The 19,196-nt window shown below is 57.9% G+C and overlaps 1 protein-coding gene across 2 annotated transcripts in view; it reads left to right on the top strand.

Annotated features, from left to right (window-relative positions):
* BCL9L (BCL9 like) overlaps positions 1-19,196 on the top strand; it is a 58,132-nt gene that overhangs the window by 7,664 nt on the left and 31,272 nt on the right. The window contains exon 1 of one of the 2 annotated variants that reach the window (XM_062608510.1): positions 9,888-9,908. The exons of the other annotated variant lie outside the window; for it this stretch is intronic. The gene's annotated coding sequence lies outside the window, so the exon portion shown is untranslated. Of the gene's footprint in view, positions 1-9,887; positions 9,909-19,196 lie in introns of those variants that run through there. 2 annotated transcript variants of the gene reach the window in all.

Below are 19,196 nucleotides of genomic sequence, written 5' to 3'. Positions count from 1 at the left end.
TCTGAGTCACGCAAGGTCCCAGAGTCGGGCAGGAGTAATGCAGAAGCTGCAGGAGCCATGTGCTGCATGTTAATGAGGCAGGCAGTGCACACAAAAGTGCTGTGGCTCGGCTCCGCTGCCCGTGCGCCTTCTCCCTTTGCACGTGTGGCTTCTCCGAGGAGCAGAGCAGCCCTCTGCCGGGGCAGAGCCAGGGCAGGACTTGAGGAAGACCGCCGCTGCGCTCATCCCCAGAGCACAGTGAATGGGGTTTGTAAGGTGTTCAGTGCCTGTGATGAACCCTGTCCTGGAGCGGCACATGTTAACGGCAGGCACAGTGCAGTTGGGACAAAGAAGACATCGAAGTGAGGGAGAGAATTAGGGAAGAGGATAGAAAGTCGCTGCCTAAGTGGGAATTTGGCCACGGAGCAGGCCGTGTTCCAGAAAATGTGAGGGGTTTGTAGCAGCTCGTTTGGAACACAGTGCGTGAGGCTCCTCCTGCATGGCCGGCCGGAGCATTTGCTCCCTGACCTGGAAGTGGAACTAGGGAATGCCTCTCTCGGTCCCCTGGGTTATAGCGCATCCCTGCTCTTCTGCTTCACTCGTGCACTCTTTTGCCTTTCTTTTCATTTCCTTCTGGCATCTCGAGGCCTAAAGCGTTTCCAAGAAGAACTGACGTTAGGAGAGCAGCAGCTGAGGAAGCTTGCCAAATGCTGTACGTTGGTTGACAGCTCCTCTCAAAACCAGATGGTTACTAATTAAAGGGAGTCAAGTGAGGAGGCTGCATTGGCCTTTCTGTTTTCTTTTTTTGTTGGCTTTTTTTTCACTTCCTCTGAGGAAAAGATTTCATGACCTTGGAGGAAGATCATCTTCCTCTGTTTGCAGGGATGGCCTCTTCCAGTGCTCGCAGTTTGTGGTGATCCTGGGCGCAGGTTCCTTCTGAAGCAGCAGGCTGTTTGCTCTGGCCCAAGGTAGCTGCCATGGGAGGCAGGACAGAAATGTGGTTGTAAAAAGAAAACACAAAGGGGGAGAGGAGTTTGGAGCCCTTCTTGCAGATCTTCTGCGGGACCTTTCCTTGAAGCCTTATGTTGTCAGTAGAGATGATCCTGACATTGTCGTGCCACCCTTTCACCGAGTCTTGCCTGCCTTGGGGCTCTTCTCCGTGTTCCTCAGCCTGCTGCACCTTTCACGCAGAGGGGTACTTTGAACATGGCCTCTCTTGGGTCATCCGTGTGCATGTGGGCTGCTCCATGTGGCTTTTCCCTGTGGTACTGGGAGCTGGATGGCTGGGAACGAAGGGCAAGCACAGCTTGTTTCTCTGTTTTCAAGAACATTTGGTTTCTAGAGCCAATCTTAACAGATGCCCTGTCAGTGCTTAGCGGTTCAACCTCATGTGGAAGAACTGTGTCTGAGGGAGAATGGATTGGCAGTATCAAACACCTCCCCCTCAAATTCATGTCCAAGAAAAGTGTAGCAGCTTTGTCTCAATTAAATTCCAGAGCTTTGGTCCTGCACAGGCTCCCATTCCTGAAATCTTGCTCCTTCCTCCTACTGGCATCAGTGCTGCGTGGCTGGATTTTGGGGGACTTGAACCAGGATGTCCAGTCCGTCCTTCCCCATAGGATTGCTGGTAGAAGCACGCTCAGGTACTGTACCCCTCAGAGCTCGGGGTCAGCTTAGCCCTGCTCTGGGCAGTCCTGCCTCCTGCTGTTCAGTCCATTTCCTTTCTGCCCTCTACGCGTGCTCTGGAGACACAAGTGCTCCTTTTATGCCAGACTCAGAGACCCCTGGAGAGGACACGCTCTACATATTGCCAAGAGTCACAACAGGGATCTCCAACCTTGCTCTCCTTTTGCGCAGAGGAAGCTCTATGGAGTGCCTGAATCAAAGGGCGTCTATAGGCGTTGGACAAATGCAGTCCAGCCCCCCCCCCCGAGATGCCTTTGCTGGTTCCACTTGGATGTTGTGCCTTCCTTGAAACCTGGCCTCCAGTTGTGAGTGACTGTCTAGTAACATCTTGTATTTTGGGGACAGAGCAGCGTTCTGACAGAGGATTACTGGGGACTGACAGGGCTGTCCCTCTACCCTTGGGGGGCTTCTCGGTGGGCTCCTGGGCACTGCAGAGTGCTGATCTGGAGTCCGGCCTTTTGTGTCCCTGACAGCACAGCACTAATCCACATCTGCATGATGCTGCTGAAGCATCTTCTCCCTGTCATGAAATATTCATGCTCTTCTCCAAAAGGGCTCCAGCAGCAAATCCGTGTGTCCCTCCTGTGCCACCCCCCCTCCGCAAGTAGGCAATCTGTGCTGCAGAGAGGGCGGCTGTGGGCTCTACTGGGAGGTCAAGCCAGATCCAGGCAGCTGATCTCTGTCTTTGAGGAAATAAAACAGAGCAGAAAAGAAGCAGCAAAACCCCAGGAGGTGCTTTTGAGACTTAACCCTTTCCAGGCTGGGAAGCACCAGCAGGGAGAGTGTGCAGCGAGCAGCCTGAGCGGTGCAGGGAGGGCCAGATCTGGAGAGCAGCCAAGGTGCTGCAGTCCTTTCTCAGGCTGGGGAGGTTGTTCCTAAGCCTGGGAACCCTGCTGGAACAGGCTCTGCTGCTGTTGGATGTGCTGCTTTAAATCCATCGGATGCGAGTTGCTGTGCTTCTCCTGGCTTTATTGAAAGCCGCCTTGATTTCATTGTATGCGCGAGTCCTTGCTAGAATGTCACGGAGGAGTGCTCAGTTTCCCCTGTGGGTGGAGGAGCATAAATCTTGGGTCTCATGAGTTACTTCTCTTTGATTTTTTAATTTTTTTTTATTTTTTTTTTTTTTGCTGTTCAGGGCATTTTTGAGCCTCCTCCTCGTTTACTGTTATGATGTCAGGCAGTGAAAGTAATATATTGCATCGATTACAGGGGGACTGCTCCTCTGAGGGGAAAGTTTCTGGGCTGGGGGGTGGTGGTAGGACTCCCTCCTTGAGCCCTGGTGCTGTGGGGCTCTCGCCCCATGGGGTGACGGTGGTGCAGAGCGAAGGGGGCTCTCTGGGCAGGAGCTGAGGTGTGGAGGGGACGCGGTGCTCAGGCACACACTATGGGTGATGTGCCAGCGGCCTGGCTGGGCTGGAGGATGCAACTGGTTCACTTGTCCCTCCCTCTTCATCCCCTTGATAATCCGATTTACATTCCCTTTTCTTCCCCTGGATCCTGCTGTTACCATGGGAACTATGTTCACAGTTGCATTTCATTGGCTTCTGGAAAAACTCCTTTCTCCCTTTCCCCCCGTCTCTCTCCCCTTTTCTAGCCTGGACACAGAGCTGTGCCTGTCAGAGGATGGGGAAGCTTGTGAGGCTTCTGATAACCAGGATGAAGGCAGCAGTTAGAGAGAGGAACTGGGGAAATACAGCAAGACTATTAAGGACTGGATGAAGTAATTCTGCTTATGTGGCCTTTAGCTTGGTCTTTTCTGCATCCCACAGCTATGAAAGGGAGTCTTGGACCCCCACTGTCCATGAGCCCACCCACTCACCCCAAGGGTCTCTCCTGTTCTGAGTTCTCTGAGCACCAGGGTGGTACATGCTCAGCTCTTCACTGTAGCTGGGGGATTTTCCTGCTTGTTTCTGCAGAGACCAGGCTGGTGTCGTGAGTGCTGTACGGATGAGAGGCAGTAAGGGAGGAAGTGCTGCTCCAGCTCTTGCACTGTCACCTTCTTGTAGCCTTTTGTTATGTCCAGGAAGATCGTGCCTTGGCCTGGTAGGTTAAGAGCATGCACAGAAAGTTTCAAACAATTGCGATCCTACACCTTAACAAATTGTCTTCTGTTGGCTTTGTTCTTGACGTAGCTGCACTTTGGTGTTTTTCAATACAGCATATGTGCTAAAACTGGGAGAGAGGCTGGATTTGGAAGAGAAAGGAGCAGTGGCAGAGGGGAGACATTCCCCAAGCCCCTTCTTAGGAAGTTCTCCTATTATCGGTCCCACGTGTAGTGGGGATAGCAGCCAGGCTGCTTCAGCCTCGCCGCTCTGGGCAGCACTCTTCTTCACCCTTCATAGCTGCCCTGCTAGAGAGCTGGTGGGGCTCTGGCAGCCTCCCTCAAGCTGTACCTGTCCAAACCAAGTTCCTGCCTCTGATTTTGTCTCGGCCAAGCACCTTGGCATCTGAATGACCCCATGTGAGCCCCTGTGTTTGGTGTTCTGGACCCTTCCTGCAGACACATAACTCTCGTGTAACCCCTTATGTCGCCTTCTGCCTTGGAGAGTCAAGAGGTTTTGATGCTTGGTTCTTGGTGTTGATATCGCATAAAGGGCAGATGTGAAGTGTGTGAAGGCACCTGTACACAGGTATTTAAGAAGGGCTGTCTGTGATGGAAGGTGTGATTTAGTGGTTCAGGAGCTAGCATAAGGCACTGCTGCAGCAGGGATGGAGGGTTTGTTGAGCTCCTCGTGTTATAGGAGGGATGAAGATGTATTGCATGCTGTGGAAATCCATTTCCGCACTCCGGTGCCTGCATGCTAAAGCTCTGTTTGGCATTTTTCACTGGAGCCACAGTCTCTCCTTTTCCTCTTAATTAAAACATCCCCTTCTGCTGTGCACGTGCCGCTGTTCTGTCGTGCAGAGCCCCGGAGATCACTGCTTCTCCTTTGCATCCTCTGAGAGGGCAAACAGGGATAAAACCAACCAGGTGGTGCGCTAGGAAGCGCTTCTGCCGGCTCGGCTGCTCCAGGGGAAAGTCTGCCTGCGGCCGGGACAACCCCGCTCTTCCCGGGGGCAGCGGCGGCGAGCGGGACCCCTGCGCCGGGCGGGGAGGGCCGGGGAGCCCCGGCAGCGGTGCCACGGCCGCTGCGCCGCCAGGTGGCGCCGCCGAGTCCCGCCCCGCGCTGCCCGGTTCTCTCTGCCGGAGCCCCCGGGCAGCCCCGCGCCGGGACCCTTCCCCATCCCGTGTCCCCCTCGGCCCATGGAGCATGAGTATGCGCAAGGCTGGAGAAGCAAACCTGACCCTAACCCCATGCGCTCTTTGTCCCTCTGTAGGCAATAGCATGGATGTCCAGTGACAATGACATTTGAGGGAGGGAGAAACTGAACAGAAATGCAAGCAACAAGTAGTGGGGCAGGGGTTGGGTGGTCCTGGCGGGAAGGACCTTTTCCTTTTCCCAGACTCCTCATGGTGTGTGGCACACGGGATGAATGCATCCAGCCCAGCAGCTGCCCGAGTGTTGGTGCAGCTGACAGCGGCTCGCTAGTGTTTCCTATCATGACCCCATTTACAAAGCGGTGATTTCAAGTGACCCCAAACACTAATAGAAGCATTGAATAAAACTGAATCAGTGGTAGGCTTGCGGCCTCCCTGAAAACTCTCCTGATCTCTGCTCTGTGACTTTCTGACACAGGGCACAAGTGTCTGCAGTCACCAAGCCTCCAGAAGCCGTCTGGAGAGGAAAGCACTGAGTAAATAAATCAAAGCTAGGGATTACTCCATTCCTAGTCCTGCCTTAGGACAGTAAGAGTATGGACAGCAAAAGCTGTTCTTGCACCTTCCTTGGCTATCTCCTGGTATGATGCTGGTGCTGGCTGCAGCGTGGCTCGGGGCTGGCACCCCTGTGCCCTGCTATGTTCGGCCGTGCTTGTGCTTGTGCATGCCTGCAGAAAGCATGTCTGCGCCGACACTGTCTCCCACACCCGTCACTGGCATGTGCGCAGGAGGTGTGCATGGCCGGGGCTGTACGTGCTTTGGCAGGCAGGGACCGGAGCGGCACAGGCCACCCGCGGGCCGCGGGCTGCGGGCAGGCTGGTGGAGCGCAGCGCGGCCTCGGCGCGGAGCGGGAGCTGAGGAATGCGACCGCAGCAGCCAGGCTGCGCTGCGCTGCGCTGCCTCCTCCCCCCTGCTTGCGCAGCCCCGACGTCCCCCGCCGCCCGCCCGCGTGGGGCCTGCGCGGCCGGCCGGGACTGCCCCGGGGAACGGGAACCTCGGCGCTGCGGGGGGAGCGCTGCCCCCGGTCCCTCCCGCCGGGCTCTGCGGGCTTTGTGCGCCGCGCGCTGCCCGCCCGAGCCGGCCCTGCCCGCGCAGCTCTCCCGAACCGCTCTCGGAGGAAGGAGCCGTATCAGGATAAGAGTCCTCGCCCGCCGGGCCCGGGGCGGCAGCGGGAGGCGGCGGCCCCGGCCGTGGCCGCGTTTATCACGCCGGTGGCCCCGCTAAACGAGGGTTTAACCCTTCGCGCCCCGCAGGTGCTGGTAGCAGCTGGCTCGCCGGTCTGTCCCGGCCCTCTCCTGGCTTAGCAGGTGGCGGGGCAGAGGCTCTCTCCCAGCTCCAGCGCCGGTAGACCCCAGCCTTTTCTGGGTTTGCTGCTCACTGGGGCGGCTCTGGACAGCAGCACTGGGCTGAGACCGGGGCAGCAAAGCAAACACCTCTGCAGGGCCCTGTGCAAAGACCGGTGCAAACACAGCTAGAGCAGGTAGCGGAGGCCACCCCCGGCCAGGCTGTGGTAGGAGTTAGGCTCTTCTCCCATACCAGCATCACAGCACCACTGTGACTTTGTGCAGCAGATCTGGGATGACTTCCCTGGGTTTCAGCAAGCATTTGAGGTGGTGGGAGGATGAGGTTTGTGTTCAGAGTGAGCAGGAGTTACAGGAAGAGAAGGATTTAAGTGTTGTGCCTGTGCCCCTATGGGTATTACGAGTGCATGTGATGTGTCAAAATCAGCAAGGCATCCAGAATCCCAAGCCTCCATGTCTTTGTGATCCTGGAACCGTGTCAGAAGTTGTCTTTGCTAGACGATGGTGTGTCAGCCGTGCTGGGGCTGCAGCAGCATATTTCCGTTTGGGAAGAGGGTGGCTTAGCTTGATTAAATTCTGCTCCGGTGCTCCAGTGCAGGCTGCGTTTTGCCTTTAGGATTGCAGCACAGGAAAATCCCAGTGTATGGCGGGGGCCAGGGCCCAGCTCTGCTGAGAGGATGCTGAGCAGAAGACTGTCTGGCTACACAGGTTGTTGCGTTGTCTTTGTGCTTCCTGGGTTCTTTTGGGTGAATGGTCTTGGCCTGCTAGAGGTGTGACAGTTAATAAGTTAGCATGGAGGAAGCAGGCTGGAATCCCATTTGAAAGGAGCAGAGCAGCCAGGCTGGGCCCTCCTGATTCCATCCAGGTCTGTCTGGCGCAGCACAGGCTGCCTCAGCTGTGGTGGCACAGGCTCCTCACCGCTGCTGGCGTCCGCCCTGCGCAAACTCCAGCGAGCACGAAATGAGGGAATCCATTCTTCCCCCGCTGGCTGCAGGACTGGGCACTGGCCTGGGGCCTCTCCTGGGCTGGCTCATTCCCTGAACGATGGCTTTGTGGTGCCATCAAAACAGAAGTGGGATTGAGACCTTCCGATGTAGCCCAAGGGAGATGGAGGCACAAGCAGAGGGACTTGTGAGGCTGCGGGACAGGATTTGTGCCAGTGTCTGAGGGGAGAGGAGGGCACTGGCCAGAGCCTGTGGGGAAGGACCACGGTGGGATGGGCAGGACCAGGGTAGCATGGGGAGAACTGAAAAGCCGTTTTTAGGCCAGAGTCTATCTGTAGCAGTAATGTAGCCTCTTCAATGTCCTGGTTGGACCTTTGCCTTTCTGGGGAAACATGGGATGAATTTGCGCGCTAGGTCTGTGGATTTAACGCCGGAGCTGCCACCAGATCCTGCTCTGTACCTGTGTGGATCTGCAGAGCAGACGGCTGCTCCCAAAAGAGACATTTTGCAGCCCCGGGCTTGTTTCCTTCAGTCCAGTTCATCATACCAGGTAAAAGCCAGTCTGGGCACCTCGGCCAGTGGCTCGCTTACATGTCGATGTACCAGGCAGCTCCAGGATGAGCTGCAGTCACGGTGGTGGTGTTGGCAGAGGGAGGCTTTGGAGAATGCGAGCACTCTGCTTCCCCATCCCCTCCCCTGCTGTCTTTCCTAGTGTGGGCGTAATGATGGAGGCGGGAACGGGAAGCTGGGAGCCGGAGTCAAGCGCTGGGAGGGCAGCTCGCCTGGCAGATATTTAGAGGCAGAGGTTCAGCGCTGACCCGGCAGCGGCTGCTCCAACCGCTGAACCTTCGCTGCTCTCGCTTTGCCGTTTTCATGTACTCAAGCACTGAGGGAGGCCGGGGGCCGTGATGTAGAGAGCCCAGAGGCCGCAGGGAGAGGCGGCCGGGGGGCAGGTGGCTCCCCATGTCCCGGTCCCCTCTGCACCGGACGTGGCTGGAAGGATGCGCTGCCCGTCTGCTGCGGGCACCGAGCTGCGATGCCTCAGCGGGGCTTGGGCGCTGCCTGCGGGACCCCGGCGGGGTGCGGGTGGCGGGGTGCGGGTACCGGGGCCGGTGGCAGTGCGTGTGAGCACGTCGCCGCTCTGCTGCCGGGGCGGGGCGAGGCGAGGCGCGTGCTGCCCCGGCCCGTCGGGAGCCCGCCTCATGCTTCGACAGGGGGCGCTGCCGCACGGCCTGCGCGCTCCCGCCGCGGCGCCCCGGGAATGGCGATGGGATGGGGATAGGAACGGGAACGGTTGTGTGTGCGCGTCCCTGTGCCCCCCCGCCCCGTTCCCGCTGCTGCTTCCCGGGGGGGCCGAGCCGCTGAAGGGCGAGCGACTGGTGGCTGCAGCGGTGCGGGGGGGCTGGTTCGTTTCCATCGTGGGTCAGGGCCGCGCGTTCCCACCGGAGGGATGATGGCTTGTGCCTGCGTTTCCTTTAGCTCTGCAATGCTGGGGACGCTGGCAGGCGGTCCCTGCTTCCAGTCTTCCCTCCCCAGCCCGCCCCGAGGTCGGGCAGGAAGGTGACACGTCCTGGTTGAGATGCTGCCGGGATCAGGACTGTCTTGGCAGCCTGATGTGCGCACTTGTGCGGTTCCTGTCTGCCTGCCGGGGCAGGGAGCAGGCAGGGAAGCACGGGCAGCCAGCTGGGCCCGAGCTCGGCCGAGGGCTGCTTGTGCTCCGGGATGCAGCAAACAGTATGTGTGAGATACATGCTGCTTCCCCCGAGCCTGCGCTCAGCCATCCTTAGCCACCTCAGCTCCTGTATCCTCCTGTTCCCTGGCTCCCATCTGCCTCTCTCAGCACCCCCACCCGAGTGCCGCTGTCGCTGGAGGCCGTTGCTCAGGGAAGAGGGTGGCTGTCGGTGAAGACAGTAGCGTGCTGCCCTTCCCGGGGCTGGGGCCAGCCCTTATACATATGCTACCGGGAGGCACGGCAGAGAGCGGCTCGGGTGCGGGATGTCCCCGGCTGAGCGAGACTCCAGAGCGTGATGGGCAGGGCGTCATCGTGGCTGGAACTGGGAGCCCGCGGGCCGGTGAAGCCGGGCAAGGGGATGCTCAGTGGGAGAAGCCCCGGTGGCGCCGTGGGGAGCCGCGGGTGCCGGTGCTGGTCCGCGGCAGGCCGCTGGGCGGCCGGCGCAGCGCCCGCGACCAGGAAGCGGTTAATCAGCGCGCGGGGCTTTTATTTTGACAGGGCAGCGCCTGGCTCCGCGCTCGGAGGAAAGTGAATGATCCTGTTTCTCCAAATGATTATTCCGGCTCCGGCGGAGAAAGGAGCACTCGGCACCCGCAGCGCCTCGCCCCTCGCCACGGCGTCCCCGCCCGCGCCCGGGCCGCTGCGCCCGCCGGCTCCGCAGCCCGCCGCCCGCGCCCGGCCGCCCGCCGCAGCGCGGGGAAGCCGCCCGCGGCCCGGGGCCGGGCGGGCAGCCGGGGCCCGCCGCGGCCGGACGCCCACCCCCGCCGGCGGGCGCGGGCTGGAGCCGCCGGCGGCGCCGGCGGAAGGAGCGGCGCGGCGGGGCGGGGGGCTCCGCCGGCCGCGCCGCCGCCGGCCCCGGCCCCGCGCCCCGCGGCGGGGGGCCGAGCCATGAGCGCGGCCCGCGCCGCCGGCCCCGCGCCGCCGGCCGGCCCTCAGCAGCCCGCGGAGCCGCGCCGCGCCGCCCCGGCGGGCTCGCCCGGCCTGCCCTGAGCCGCGCCGCCGCCGAGGTGAGTGCCCCGCCGGGCCCGGGCGGCCGCCGCCCCATTGTTCCGCTCCCCCGTGTCCCCCCGCCCCGCCTCTGGGCTGTCACCGGCGCACGGGGCGCCGCCGGGAGCCGCCGTCCGAGCCCGTCCCGGGCAGCGGGAAGCCGCTGCGCTGCAGCTCCCGGGGGGCGGCCCCGGCTCGACCTGCCCGGCGCTTCCCCCCCCACCTCTGCCCCGCCGGCCGGGGCTGTGCTGTCAGCGCTCCCGCTTGCCTCGGACATCTCTCCTCCGCGTGGCCCTTCCCGCTGGGCTCGTGCTTTGCGGGTCCTCGTAACCCATCGACGTGGCCTCTGGTAATTCCTGGAGGACCGGAGAGGCTCGAGTGGGGCTCGGCTCTAGAGGCGCAGAACTTGGTTGCATTGCGCTGGGCTTTACCGGGGCTGCGCTGCGGTTTGTTACTGGTGCTGTGAAAGCCCCAGGGCGGATTGCCGCTGGGATTCCTGTGTCCGGACTCGATGCGTTTCGCGTGGGGTTTCAATTAGTGCTCCTGTTGGAGACTATTTTAAGTGTTAGGGGAGATCTCTCTCTTTGGGTGTCCTTCTCGGCAGCTTCCTTCCCCCCTTGAGGTGAACCAGGCGTGTGGTCGGCGCGGAGGAAAAAGGGGGGAAACACCAAACATACGTGCTTTCTTTGCGCACGGAAAGGAACCATTGTAACAAAACCTTCCCTGCGTTGTGCTAGGGACGTGTCTTCGGCAGGTGGTGAACTTGTCCTCGCCCCGCTCTGCTAGCAACCACTTGCTGGAGTAGAAATGTGAGAAGGATGCATATCTGAACACATAAGTAATGCTACATGACAGGGCAGGCTGTTGTGTTGTGTGTGGCGTCTGCGCGCCTCAGGGCTGTTTGACAGGGTGTCGGGCTGCGGTGTCGCACAGTTCTGTCCTGGTCGTGCGAGGCGAAGGGTCGCTGGGAGCGGGGCATGGAGGATGGCCACGCACCTCCCCGCAGCGCAGACTGCAAGGGCCTTACTGCACGTCCTGACCTGCGGGCTCTGTGCTGCAGACGTGGCTACTGCTCGCTACCCTGCCCAAGTGCTGCTTCATGCCAGGCACGCAGGAGCAACACGCTGCTCCTTCCCCCCGTCAGTCGCCAGGCCCCTGCGAAGGGATGTGTGTGCGTCTTGTTCTGCTGCTTTGGTGGCAGGAGGGATAAGAAAAGTGAGTCACGGAGGAAGTGATTTGCCCAGGGTTGCGTGGCAAGTCTGTGTCGGTACTGAAGCAGGAGCTCCTTTGGCTCTGGTGCCCACGATAATGCCGGCTGCCGCCCCACGTGGGTATGGAATACACGCCCAAGGCTGGGGCTAGTGCAGAAATCACCTGTCGATGTTGCTGCCTGATTCTCTTTCTCCTTCGCAGAAAGATGAGTGTTTTGGTGTCCTGTCCCTATAGCAGTTGTCTACTCCACTGGGGACTTTTTCCAGAGCGTTCACACCCTAAATGCTCTAGAGCCTCTTTGTCTGTTTTTTTTTAACATGTGTTTTGCTATTTTAGCTGGGCAGTTGGTAGGATTGGTGCCTCCCTACCACCCTGGCCTGCATCTTCCTTAGCAAGAAAATCCATCTTGTGGCATTGGGTGTTTTCTGCGGTGCAGTGTCATAGGTGTTACTATGTCTCCCTGCCCCTGAAAGTCCCTTTCCTTTTTCCAGACCCCTCCACTGGGAAAATAGAAGTCAGCAGCTAAAGGAGAACTTACTCAGAAACTTAAAACCACAGTTGTCTTTCACTTGAGAGAAAACCAGTTACATTTTGTACTTTAAAGCCCGCGACCTTTTGCATCTCACTGTGCTGCTGTTGGAAGGTGGTTCTCTGGCCACTGTGTGATGGAGGGGACAGTCTGGTGCGTGAATCAACTGTGCCATCACAGACCTGCAAGTACTGAGGTGTCTGGGCTACACTGCTCCAGAGCAGCTGCCAAGGGTGTGCTGGACCTTGCTTGTGATGGCTTAGAGTCCATTAGGTCCAAGCTCTTTGACTTTTCCATTGAGTTGTTCTGGGGGGGGAAATCTTTGCTTTTCCCTCTCACCACTGCTGTTGTTTCCCGCTGGAGCACTGTGCTTTCCTCCCAGCAGCACTGGCTGTGGAGGGGTGCGGAAGGGAGCAGTAGCTAGAGAGGAGGCTCTTGGTTCCCACTGCGGGAGCATCAGCTGTGTCCCAGCCGGTGCCTCTTTCTTACTGCTGTAGAGGTGTTACTGTCTGTGGCTTACCCGGTTCATCTTCAACAGGTTGCAGTCTCAAGTACAAGCTGGGTCCTGGGATCACTTCCTGTGCCCCATCTCTTGTTGGTACAGTTCAGGGTTGACATCAGGACAGCCTTTGCCTCTGGACTGTCTCAGGTGATTGTGTTGGGCTTGACTGCTGCCAAAAGTGAAAGTTTTTAGCTGCTGGAGCACTTGAGGATGTGTTTGTGTCCCCCTGAGGTCCACATGTGCTTTTGCTGGCACATCTTGTGTTGTGTATTCCAGCGGCTACAATGAGTTTAGCTGTTGCCTGGGTATGGCATGGGCTGGCTTCCAGCTCTCAACTCCATGGGGCTCCATCCAGTTTTAAAAACCCTGAGTGATGGGACTCCAGTCAAGCCTCTTCTTGGAGATTATGTCAGTCCTCCTTAGAAAAGCGCAAGTTTGCTGTTCCTGCCCAGGACGAGGGGGAGCACAGGAGCATTGTGCCATGGTTGTGGCATTTTTAAGAGGAAACGTGGCACATAGATGTATGGATGTGTGATATAATGAAATAGAGATACCATAGTGATAGATGTACAGGTGCAGCAATATTTTGTCAGTGTTATTTAAGCTGCATCGGTGAAGTACTAGGGGGATTGCCATCGTGACTGTCCTGGGTTCAGCAGCAGCAGTCATTTTTCTCCTTCTTGGTAGCTGGTGCAGTGCTGTGTTTTGACTTTCGGCCTGGGAACAGAGCTGATAACAACGATGTTTTGGTTTGGCCAAGGACTTTGTGAGCCTCATGCTCTGCCAGGGAGGAGGGGAAGCCGGGAGGAAGCAGAGACAGGACACCTGACCCAAACTGACCAAAGAGGTATTCCATACCACAGCACGTCATGCCCAGGAGGTAACTGAGAGTTACCCAGAAGGGCTGGGACTGCAGGGTTGGAGGAGGTATCGGTCGGTGCTTGGTCGGGCTGGGGGGGGGAGTTATCGGTTGCCTGGTGGTGAGGTGTTGTATTCTCTTCTCTTGTTATTTCCTTTATCATTATTATTATTATTATTATTGGTGGTAGCAGTAGTGATTTGTGTTATACCTTAGTTACTGGACTGTTCTTATCTCAACCCGTGGGAGTTGCATTCTTTTCGATTCTCTCCGTCCCTCTGGGACTAGGGGGAGGGCAAGAAGCGGGGGGAGTGAGTGAACAAGCTGTCTGGCTGGGTTTAAACCACGACAGTGACTCTTCTGGCAGATCCAAGACTAATGTAGGTTAGGACTCAGTGTCGCTCAGCTCCCCTTTCCTCTCAGGAAGATGTCAACTGCAAATGTATTTTCTGGTGACCTTGTGCGGTTCCGTGTTTCCAGGGGCATGGGAGCTTTGGATTCTGAATTTACTTGATCTCCATGAGAATAAAACTACCCTACGAGGTTTCTTGTAGCGCTGAAGCTGTGGAAAAACACACACGCTCTCTTGAAGCACAGGGGCTAGGAAGCATCGCAGCTGCTTTGCTTCTCAGTCATGTGTTTCCAGCAGCTCTGCGCGGCGCAGGGGGTGAGGATGGCTGAGCTGACGTTCCTTAGTTCTGCTCGAGTTCTGTTTGGAAGTTGCATGCTACTCACCAGCAGGTCTGGCTTTGCTCCTCTGGTTTGTCTTCCCCTCTGCAAGCGCTGCCCCTGGCAGCCTGGTGTGGAAGGTACCCAGGAACTGATCCCGAGGCTCGTGGGGATGGTTTCTGTTCCTGTATTGTGCCCTTCCTCGGCCTCTTCCCGGGAGGCAACACCAGCCAAACCACGTGGCATGGATGAGATGCACCCTTCCTCCTACTGTGGTGCCTGTTCCAGGTCATCTGCTTGGCAGCGGGCCCTTCCTGGGAATGGGGAGCTGGTTTTATTTTCCTCCTACCTGATTTTCTTTGAAACTCAAAGGTGGAGAGTGATGGATTTTCTTCTAATTGGGACCAGTTCACGGTGGCGTTTGCCATTGCCACAGGGCTGTACTCGGCAGGAGCCAGCGTAGAGGAAGCAGTTAGTGTCACCGGCACCTGCTTTTGATTTAAGGGAGAGCCACGCTACGGAGGGGCAGCTTGCCAGGAGTCCAGCACGCTCCCTGCGTCCTTGGCCAGCAGAGCTGGGCTGGTTGGTGCCAGGGGCAGCCTGGAACCTGGTGCAGCAAGAGAGGGAGCATGGGACACCTCAGCATGGCTGTGCTGAGCCTTGGAAATGGGTGCACTGCTCTTGGCCTCCTGACTGGCCACTTGCTTGGATGTGGACAGTCGCACCTCACTCTCCTGGTGCCTCTTCTGGGGTGTGGGGCAGGCCATCAGAAGCACACAGCTCCCAAAGAGGCAGGGTTGTCTTGATGCTGACTGTGACCCTCCACTGGAGAAAGCATCGTGAGGATGATGGGCTGCAGCACCCTGAAGAGATGAGTGGGAACCTGTTCCGTGCTCTCTGGGTGCGTGTCCAGGCAGGGTGCAGCCGGTGGGATGAGGTCTGCTTCCCCTTGCTCAGCTCTTTCTGGGGAGATGGGCTGGCTCTTGGGCACTGCTGGTGTCTGGGCACAAGCTTCTCCCTGGCACACCAGTGTCCTCGCTGGGTTGTCAGGTGTGTGCTTCAGGCAGGGATTTCCAGCCCCTCGCTCTGCCAGTGGTGAGAGGACAGGGCCTTCACCTCACGTCTTGTCCTGCTGCATCTCTCTGGGCAGCTGCAGGCAGCAGAACATGCTGGCTATGCCTGGGCATCTTAGGGAGGCTGTGCTTCCCTGGTGTGGGCAGATCATCTGCCAGCTGCGGCCGGAGCTGCTAGAGAGTATGGCACAAGAGTAGGAGCTAGGTTTGGGGTTTTGTTTCTTTCAGCTGTGACTTGGAGGTGCCTTGAATCCCAGCTAGGGATGATGGGGAGCCTCTTCTGATGCTGGGGTAATAGCCTCAAGATGGCTTTAAGACTGGGCTGTGTGCTGTGCCCAGAGGTGGGGCGTCACCCTGTTTGGTGAGGAGCTCTGCTGGAGCCAAGGTCTGGGCCAGGAGCCAGGTTTGTGATCTGTGCCAGAGAGGGCGAGACTTGGAAAGCGAAGCAGAGCTCCTCCTGTGTGAGAGATGGCCTGAAATACCAAGCAAAACCACAGAGTGCTCCTTGTTCCTGCCTGTGCCTACTGGTCTTCCCTCTCCCTGAGGTATGTGGGAGGCCACAGGACAGTTCTGCTAGCAAGCAGGAGGGCTGCGCTCCTCAGGCGCCTCTGTTCCGTCCTGCCTCTCCGGGCTGCTGCTTGGGTTGTTTTTTGCAGTTGTGTTTTGCTGTTTCTCCCCTGTTAACCGTGCCTCTCCCATTGCTGTATCTTCCCCATCCCCATCCTTGCTGCTGCCCATTTGAGGGCCACCTCCTTGCAGGCGAACTGCCCAGAGCGATGCTGTGTGTGGCTGCGCTGCTCCCTCTGCCGCAGCTCGGCAGAGCAGCCTTCCTTTTCCTTGCCTGGCTGCTCACCGCAGTGGCCGAGGAGAGGAACGGGCCAGAATATGGCTTGTGCAGGAGATGCTCTGCGGCACCGACTGTTTACAGACTCTGTGCTTCTCAGAATGTAAGCACAGGAAATGCCAGGCTTCGCCGGGGTCTGCGCGAGCGCCCTGGCTCCTGCGCGCCGGCCGTCTTGCAGCCTCTGGCCGTAGCGGCATTCTGCATGCCCACGGCCCAGAGGAGGTTTTGAGCACTCTGCAGAAGCAAGGGCTTGGGTTTCTTCTCCGCAATAGGGACTGGGAGGAAAAGTGGGAGGAAATGACTTAACTGAAGACAGGAAGGGAATATGGGGCAGAGCTAGGGACAGAAGCCAGGATTCCCAATTCCTGCTCATCACTCCACTTCTACTCAGCTGCTTCTTTGGGTCTCAGCCTCCTAGTCGAGTCCAGGTGGAAGGGGGCTATTCCAGCCCTCTGAGAAGCTGGAGGTCAGAGACTTCTCTTGTGAAGTATCCTCAAAGCTTTCCCATCCCCAAGTGTCTCATCACCAGGGTTTACCAGCTGAGAAAACTGAAGTTAGCAAGCTGTGACTGCAGAAGTCGCAGTATTCTTGGCCAGTGAGTTGAGCATCCACGGTCCTCGTCTGATGTGCGCTTGGCAGGCAAATGCCTCTCTCCCAGAATGTTGTATCCTTGTTTGGAGGGCCATGCCCAGGTTTCTCTTCAGGGTTTAAGTTAAGGGAAGTTGTTTCTCTGTGCATGCAGTGTGTTCCCTCCCAAAGTAGTTGTGCTCCACTTCACAACAAACATGGGAAGGGATTTCAGCAGCGGGTGCAGTGACTGCTGCTTCGTTGTTGTTGTGTGGTGCTGGGCTCCTAGCTTCCTAGGAAAGTGGAGGATGCTGGCTTAGAAAAAGTGGTTGCAAGGATCTGAAGTAGCCACGCTGTAGGTCTCCACGCTCAGGGCAGTGAGGAGCTGGACAGGGAGCTCCAAAGGGCAGTGACTGAGAGTGAGGGCGACTCTTTGTGATGGCGAGCTGGCCAAGGCTGTGGAAACCCCTGCAGCACTGGAGCTTTCACCACTTCCTCGGCAGGATACATCCCAGCACTGGTCTGCAGCGGGGGATTGGGCCAGATAGGGCCCGAACAGAGTGGGTCCAGCCACAGGCAAGCCTCAAGTGCGGCAGTTAGGCTGGGCTGAAAGCTGCCTGTGTCCTGCCTCCGTGCAGCCTTGTTTGAACTTTTCTCTGGCAAGGAGCAAAAGGAACCGGGGAGACATAGGGCTGGTCCAAGCAAGTTTCCTCTGCTCTCCCCGCCCCCAGATGCAGCGGGGGGAATGGCAGCGGCTCCAGAACTGCTGTCCCAATGCGGAGCAGTCTGGGGGGGGCTTGGTCATGACAGCTTTTGGGTGAACGCTTTTTTTGCCTCTGGTTTTCCCTGCCTCTTGGGCTGCGATGCAGGGAGGGGGAAGTGAAACTGTGGTTCAGAACAAACCCTCTGGATGGCAGGAAAACTGCTGAGTAGCCGGTTTCCAGGTTGCCGAGGTCCTAGCCAGGGCCCGGTGCTACTGCCAGAAGCAACAGGCTTGGAATTTCCTCCGCCTGGTGCCAGCTCCTCTTGGGCTGGCCACAGCACCTCTGCTGGGACCGGGGCTCCTCTCGAGCCCCCGGATGGGGACGAGGTGATCCCAGAGCGGGGGTTACGCAGGAGCTGGAGCTGCCCCCCTTGCTTTTGCAGCCTGGTTTCTATTTTCTTTTCCAGGGTCCAAGCTGTTTTGAATTATGCAGCCTGCGCCTCCCGCGGGGCTCCTTGAGCAGCCGCCTAACGAGCTGAGCTCCTGACAAACTTTGCTCTGGCTCTGGCTACGCTTGGAAAATTTTACAGCCTTTTCAGAAAAAGGAAATGCCTGGAAAGGCCTGTCTCTTCTTACTTTTATGAGGGGGTCCCAGTTGAGAGGGGGCGAGATGGGGTTGGAAGACAGGAAGGATCTTGTATGCTGCTGTATGGATGCTTTCTAGTGATGGGAGCGTGCGGGCTCAGTGCCTCCTGGGGAGCTGGGCACAGCGGAGGGTGCACAGTGGGTGCAGGGAAGCAGCGACTCCTCTTCTACAGGGAAGAGTTTTCCCTCCCAAATGGCAGCACAGGTCCTGGCTTTTGACTCTGTGCTAATTGTGCTCTTTCTGAATGGCGGTGGGTTTGTTTCTAGTGCGGTTGCAGGCGGAGGCTCCCGCATGTGGATGCGCTGCTCGTGGTGGGGACCAGCACTGGATGCTGTGAAGGTCTCCCCATCACAGGAGACAGCAGAGTGCCCGAGTAGGATGCCACTGGGCACAGAGGTGTAGGAGCACAAGTGCCACCAGCGCATCTGACGCGAAAAGGGTCAGTCTTGTGCAATTTGTCCTTTTGGCTGAGCAGCCATGTTGCGCTAGGAGAAACTGGGACACAAAATAAGCTGTGACTTTCCTGCCTTTGCTTGGTAGGATGGTGCTGAGAAGGGAGCTAGGAGCCCTTGGTTTTGGATAGACTCCTCCTTAGTGAGGTGCCAAAGGTCTGCCCTTGCATTTGTCTGGTGTCCTTCAGCGTAGCCTGCAGACCGTGGCACTGATCTCCCAGCAAGTGCCCAGAGAGGTACTGGGGGTGCAGGCTGGGCCTTGCCATCCTCCTCGCGTGTCCGCACAGTGTCCTAGATCTCTTTCCAAGGTGCAGGGACTGGGTTGGAGGCTGTAAAACCTCCCCGGTGTCCTGGGAAGCTGGAGGACTTCTCTGGGGGGAGGGATCGAGGTTTCTGTGTGATCCGAAGGCATCAGCTGCTGCCAGTCGGGGCAGATGAGCATCAGACATGGGCGGCGATGGCTGTGGGTGGAAGAGCCTCGCGCCGGTCCTGCCGTGAGGGCTTTGCCCGTTACGCCTGTCAGGAGCGTGGCTCTGGAAAGCTATTTGATCTGGCAGCCTGTGCAGGCCTGGCAGCCTCAGAGTGGGATGCGGGCACCAGAACTGTGCCCTCCTCTCCCTTTTTTCCATCACTCCACCCATCTCCAGCACCTCCCCAGGGCCGTGTCCCCTCCTCCACCTGGGAAATGAGGGATCTGTCCCCTTCCTTTTCTCGGGGCTCACGGGCAGAAGCAGAGATTGCGTGTGACAGCAGAGGCCAAGCGCCTTTGCTGCACTGCTGGGAAGTATGAGAGCAGCTCTCCTGTCAGCTTCTTGCAGGGATGAGCGTCTCCATCCCAGCTCATTCTCGGAGGTTGAACTGTGTGGGGAGCTGCTGAGAAGAGGAAAAAACGTTACTTTGCCTTAAACAGAACCTGCGACTTACAGATGTTTTGCTATGAATGTGATTTTAGCCTTCATACTGCAGGGGTGTGTGTTGTATCAGTGAGAAGAGTGATTTACCCACCTGAGCATTTGTGCGGTCAGGACCTGAACTGGAAGCAACTGTTGTCTGCCCCGTGTCGTGGTTTCAGAACACCAAGTCTCTCTGCTACTGGTGGCAAATGTTTATAGTTTCATTACACTTTTTAATCAGAAGTAATTTCACAAAGTCCTAGCCTATTACTTAACATTCATTAGTGGGATTTAGTCTTTTTATTTTATTTCCTCCCTTAGTTTAATGGCTGTGGGTGTTTTTCTGATGCTGGAATGGA

This window comes from Pezoporus occidentalis, unplaced genomic scaffold (genome assembly GCF_034315485.1).
Source record: "Pezoporus occidentalis ecotype Australia unplaced genomic scaffold, CSIRO_AGI_Poc_V1 ctg130, whole genome shotgun sequence".
Lineage (NCBI taxonomy): Eukaryota > Metazoa > Chordata > Aves > Psittaciformes > Psittacidae > Pezoporus > Pezoporus occidentalis.
This window is presented reverse-complemented; position numbering and strand designations above follow the sequence as displayed.